Source organism: Empidonax traillii, unplaced genomic scaffold (genome assembly GCF_003031625.1).
Source record: "Empidonax traillii isolate 1590-97213 ecotype Southwest subspecies unplaced genomic scaffold, ASM303162v1 scaffold656:size372004, whole genome shotgun sequence".
NCBI lineage: Eukaryota > Metazoa > Chordata > Aves > Passeriformes > Tyrannidae > Empidonax > Empidonax traillii.
The window spans coordinates 361109-367108 of NW_020955849.1; positions in this window are offsets into that span (position 1 = coordinate 361109).

Consider the following 6000-nt stretch of genomic DNA (forward strand, 5'->3'; position numbering starts at 1 on the left):
CATAGTAGTTTTGGCAAGCACAGATTTGACTAGTTCCTCCATAATTAAACTGTCTGTGGCCCAGAAGCATTTTGTCGAGAAAAAGGTAAGACAACTGTGGTAAAAGGGAAGCATTAGCAGTTTTTACAAAGCCTGGGAAGGCCAGAAGTAGATTTTCTGAGTGAAACAGGCAGTAATTTGGAGATAAAGGGGTCAGAAGGAAAAATATTTCCAAAAACTTTACTTTTTGTATGTGCTGGTTTTTTTTTTCCCAAACATGAATTTGTAACCAGTGATTGACAACAGAATACTGAATCCATAATAGTCATATAATTGAGGGGAAAAAATGTCCTTATCTTTGTCTATCCTATTTTTCTCTCCATTGACATTTATTTTTGTATTTTTCTTTCCATCGTTCTCTGTTTCAATAAGGAAAAAAAAATACAGTACTAGCAAAATATACCAAATCATGAAGTTCTGAAAGGAACCAGCTCTCAATTACATGATGTCGGGGTTTGGCAAGGGCTGCAGCAGCTCAGATATCATTGGCATGTCATTATATTGTGACTGGGTCCACTATCTAGCCAGGCTTTATCCATCTTGGTGGAACTGATAGTGAATGTCATTTCATAGAATCATAGAATCATAGAATCAGATGGGTTGGAAAGAACCTCTGAGTCCAACTCTTGATCCACTACCACCACAGTTACTAGACCATGGCACAAAGTGCCACATCCAATCTCTTGTTAAACACCTCCAGCGATGGAGAATCCACCACCTTCCTGGGCAGCCCATTCCACTGCTTGATTAATTTGTGAGAATCTGAGCTTTTTATGAAGATATTGATTCTCTAAAGCCTGAATTAACACATTGTTGCATGGGACTCTAAAGAGGAACTGGGTTGCTGTGTTCTCAAGTTTTCCCTGAGCCTTCTCCTGCAGGAGGAGAAAGATTGGTCTTGGAACAGGCAACTTTAATCCCCTTTCCCTTATCTCAGCTGCACACAAACACTGATATGGTGCAGAAGGGCTTTGTATTGCGTCAAGATTTGGCTGCATCTGGGGAAACTATGGGTTGGAAGTGCTGCACGACTTGACAAACAGGACAGACTGTACAGGCTGAGCTGCTGCTCTATGTGGAGGCAGGGTCCTGTGCCACATTCCACTCATAGCCACGAGGAAAAGAGTGACTTGGAGGAAGCAGTATGTCTCAGAAGCATGCACACAGTGCACTTATGTCCTTCTGTTCTGGTTTGCAAGAAATGTATCCCCTGTTTGTCTGAAAACCCAGTGAGTCTGAAAAATAGTCAGAGGGTAACGAGGTCACATTTCTCTTTCATTTCCAAACAGTTCCTACGTCACTGAAAATAAAAACAGTGATTAGAAAAATAAAACCAGGAAAATTCAATGCAACTTGCTTAGAAAGCACAGATCACATTCTCCAGGGAAGATAAGAGCAGATAGGACTTGCACTGCTGATCTGTGTGCAGCAGAATAGAGCTTCCTCAGCCAAATGGCTCAGATACATCTCCAGTGCTATGAAGTTACAGGACAAGATATAGAGCAGTGATTTGCTTATCAGTCTTTCCTAATCCACTTGTGCGTCCTTTCCACTTTATGAGGACACTTGTTGCTGGGTGTGATTGATGAAGCATTAGGCACACACAGTTGCACTCACATCACTTTGCTGTTCAGCTGCTAAAAGAGATACAGGTCTGTGACTTGTTCACTGCCAATTAACAGTTTATTTTGATGGCAGGAGCAATTCTTATATACAGAATAATGATTGGAGGAGTAGTTAAAGTAATTAACAGTACTGAAGAGAAATCTTTTTCAAGAAGTTATTTGAACTAAACCCAAAAATTAATAGGAACCACTGTTGTTATCAGTAGAGAAAGAGACAAAGTGGGTTTTATTTCTTTATTTCCTCACTGCAATTTCTTCACAGTAAGTTTGATTTCATCTTGTTCCTGAGCTGAGGAGTCTTCAGAGACTTTGTGCTTGTACTAGTGTTTTAATTTTTAAAGCTCAACAAAACAAATCCTGTAATAACAAAGATAGCGAATAAAGGTGTTTGTGAATTAGTTTTTTTGTTTTGTTTGTTGTTTTTTTTAGGGGGTTGTTTCTTTGGTTGTTGTTTTTGTTTGCTTGTTTGTTTGTTTCATTCAGTACTTGTCTGATTGGCAATTTGTACTTTTTTAAAGGATTTTTCTTTTTACATTGATTTTTTTATCAAATAAAAATGCATTTTCAGGGAAACTTGCTGAAATGCCATGTTTTGGAATAGGAGATTATTATTCCATTGAAATATGAAAAACAAGCTTAATGATAGAAATCCTAAGAAAGTGATATATTAAAACTTTACCATGTAATAATTTTAAAGATTTTTTAAGTCGTTTGAAAATCATCTATTTAATTAAATTATTTCCTAAATCAGCAGAAAGTAATTCATTCACAGGTATTGCTACCTTGTTGGAACATTTATGAGAAACTAATCCACTTTCATTGCATTGTGTCAAGTATTCTGCATCCATACCCATATTTTTTGTTTTTTGAAAAGGTCAGGGTTAAGTCATGTTTTATAGTAATATCTGATGTGCAAGTGGGTCTTGAAAGTTTCGCATAAAATATTACTATTAAATGCTCTAGTTATAATTTTATTTTAATCTATTACTCTTTTTAAATCTCTCCATACCTACTTGGAAATTATCTTTTTTCTTCCTGAAACCTTATGCAGAAAATTTGCATGGAGATTACCCATGAAAACAGCTTTTAATTAACAAGTCACTTATGTGCATTGAGAGCAGCCGTAGGCTGCTAGTACTGCCTCAGGGCTGCAGCAGTGCCTGTTGAAACCCTGCCATCCTCCTGTAGGTGATTCTTGGGTGGTAAATCCATCCAGCCACAGTGCATAGTCCATGTGATCCCTGAAGCTTTCCAACTGCATCTGTTCTGTTTTCAGTGGAATGGTTTTCAGAAACATAATGTTGCAGCGGTTCCCCAAGCCACCTCTAAATTAGTCATTCATAAAAAAGACATAGATTTGAGATCATGATACTTTCATGAAACTCTGCCATAATAGTGACAATTGTTCTGTGGCCTAGACCGGTTTTCTCATATCAAACTTGATCTTGGTTTGATACTGTACTATGAGGAACTGCAAGTCTTTATTGATGTTGTACCCTTGAAAGGATATTCTTTGAGAAATAAGACATGCTGTTATAGAATTACTGGAACATCATTCCTTTGGCTGCTGCTGTGCAATTTTTGTCATGCAGTGGCACAGGAGGTAAACAGAGGTACTGTTTTGAGTACTAATGATAGGACCTGTGTACACTCTGGTCATTTTTTACTCCCAATTATTATGTTTAACTTGTGTTGTTTGTATGTCTGGGAAGAAATGTTCTCTTCCCAGTATTTAACAGAAAATTTCTAGTGAATGGGCTAAGTATACTGATCAGCACTCTGTCTGTGATAGTAGGGTCAACTGATAAGAAATATAAGCATCTTCCCCTTTTAGAATGTCTACAATAGTTTGGTTAAAAATCAAGTCATATTTTGTTGGGTCCTTAGAAGATTGATGCGTTATATTAATGCATTGGAATTCAAGTAAATTTTGTGTTGGAGTCTAGTCAGGTTGTAATATATATCTTACTATAATGAATATTATTCACAAGAGTTGATTAGCTATAGGAAAGAAAATTCAGAAAAAGCTGTTGTTTTGTTGTTTTTTTTGTTTTGTTTTGTTTGGGTTTGAAGGTTTTTTTTTAATTTTGTGCTAAAAATTACATTTTTTTTGTTCTTATTTTTTTTAATTTTTTTTTAAATTTTTTGCTAAGTTGGTAAAGAATGCAAGTACAGTCTCAGTCCTGATTCTGGCTTCTCACTTTTTAAACTGTCACATTTTGTTTTTGAGGTATTGCCTCATAATGGATGATATATCATAATGGTTATAGTTAATATATATACTAACGAGTACAAAAATTTACTTCCCAACACCACACATGGTATTTTGAAGCTCTAATAAATACATAGTTCTCTTGCCCTACTGTGGTTTAAACTGACAGCCTTCTCTTTTCTTTCTTTCAAAAAGAATACTGAAAAATATTGAATTACAGGTACTTATGATTATAACAATTAATGTGGTATAGGACTTTTTTCTTCAATTTTCTTTGATTTTCTTCAATTTCTGCATCATAAAACACAGAAACTTATTTTAATTTTGTTGAATTGTCCATAAAAGATGTCCATCTGAAATTGAATACTTTCTGTCATCAGCTTTTAGAAAGTAATCCTAATTTTCAGTTAGTGGTATTTATGGAGGCATGCTCATGAATAGAGGAAAGGACACACACAGGGTGTTTCATGGGTTCCTATTATTATTTTTAAGAGCCCTAAAGACATAAAGTGTTGTGGAAGATATAGGTTTTAGACTGTTTTCCTGATGTAAAGTTTAAGTTTAGTAGATGTAGAATAAAACATGAATTTGCAATTCAAACTCTGTCACACAAAATTTTTTTGAAAGATATCATCATATAATGCAAAGAGAGGTGCAGGAGAGAACTTCATGAGTAGATCCCTACATGGGGAAGGTTGGAAAATTAAGATTATATTTTTAAATATTTTTTCCTCCTGTACTCTGAGAGCAGTTTCTATGCCACTTAGCCATAATGTCAGTAGGAAGATAGAATAAGATTGATACTCCTCTGGAAAATATAAAAGTGTCTTCACTTAGTCGTATTCATTTGTCTTACTTGCTCTTTGGATGTCATAGGAGTGGAATAAGATCAGTTTGTTTTCTGCTGTCCTGTGCACCACCAGCATTGGCTTCACCAAGGGCAAGTCCTGCCCGATCAACATAGTGGCCTTTATGGTGTGATTACATCAGTGGACAAGGGAAGAGTTACAGATGTCATTTATCTGGACTTCTGTAAAGCCTTTGTCACAGTCTCCCACAAAATCCTTTTCTGTGAATTGAAAATAGAAGGATTCGATGAGTGAGTTGTTAAGAAAGTAATTGGACAGTCACATCCAAAGGGTAGTGGACAACAGCTCAGAGTCCCAGTGGACATCATCAACAATCCCTGGTGTCCCTCAGGGATTTGTATAACCAAGGTTGTTTAATATCATCTTTAATGACATCAGTGAAGGGATAGAATGCACCCTCAGCAAATTTGCAGATGTCACCAAGCGGAGTGATGTGGTTGCCTCACCTGAAGGATGGAATGCCATCCAGAGGGACCTGGACAAGCTTGAGAAGTGGGACCATGAGAATCTAATGAGCTTTAATAAGACCAAGTGCAGGGTACCGCATATGGGTAGGGGCAATTCCCAGAGTCAATACATAGGTGAAGATGGGGAATGCAGAGACTGAGAGCAATTGAGTCCCTGCTGAGAGGGACTTCGGGGTGCTGGGTAATGAGAAGTTGGACATAAGCCAGAAATGTGCATTTGCAACCCAGGAAGCAATTTGTGCCCTGGGATTCATCAAAAGCAGTGTGGTCAGCAGTCTGAGGGAGGTGATTCTGCCCCTCTACTCTGCTCTGGTGAGACCCTGCGGGAATGCTGCATCCAACTCTGAGGTCCCCATCACAGGCAGGTCATCGACCTCTTGGAGCAAGTCCAGAGGAGGGATAACAAGCTGATAAGAGGGATGGAGCACCTCTGTTGTGAGGAAAGGTTGAGAGAANTTTTTGTTTGGGTTTGAAGGGTTTTTTTTTAATTTTGTGCTAAAAATTACTTTTTTTTTGTTCTTATTTTTTTTAATTTTTTTTTAAATTTTTTGCTAAGTTGGTAAAGAATGCAAGTACAGTCTCAGTCCTGATTCTGGCTTCTCACTTTTTAAACTGTCACATTTTGTTTTTGAGGTATTGCCTCATAATGGATGATATATCATAATGGCTATAGTTAATATATATACTAACGAGTACAAAAATTTACTTCCCAACACCACACATGGTATTTTGAAGCTCTAATAAATACATAGTTCTCTTGCCCTACTGTGGTTTAAACTGACAGCCTT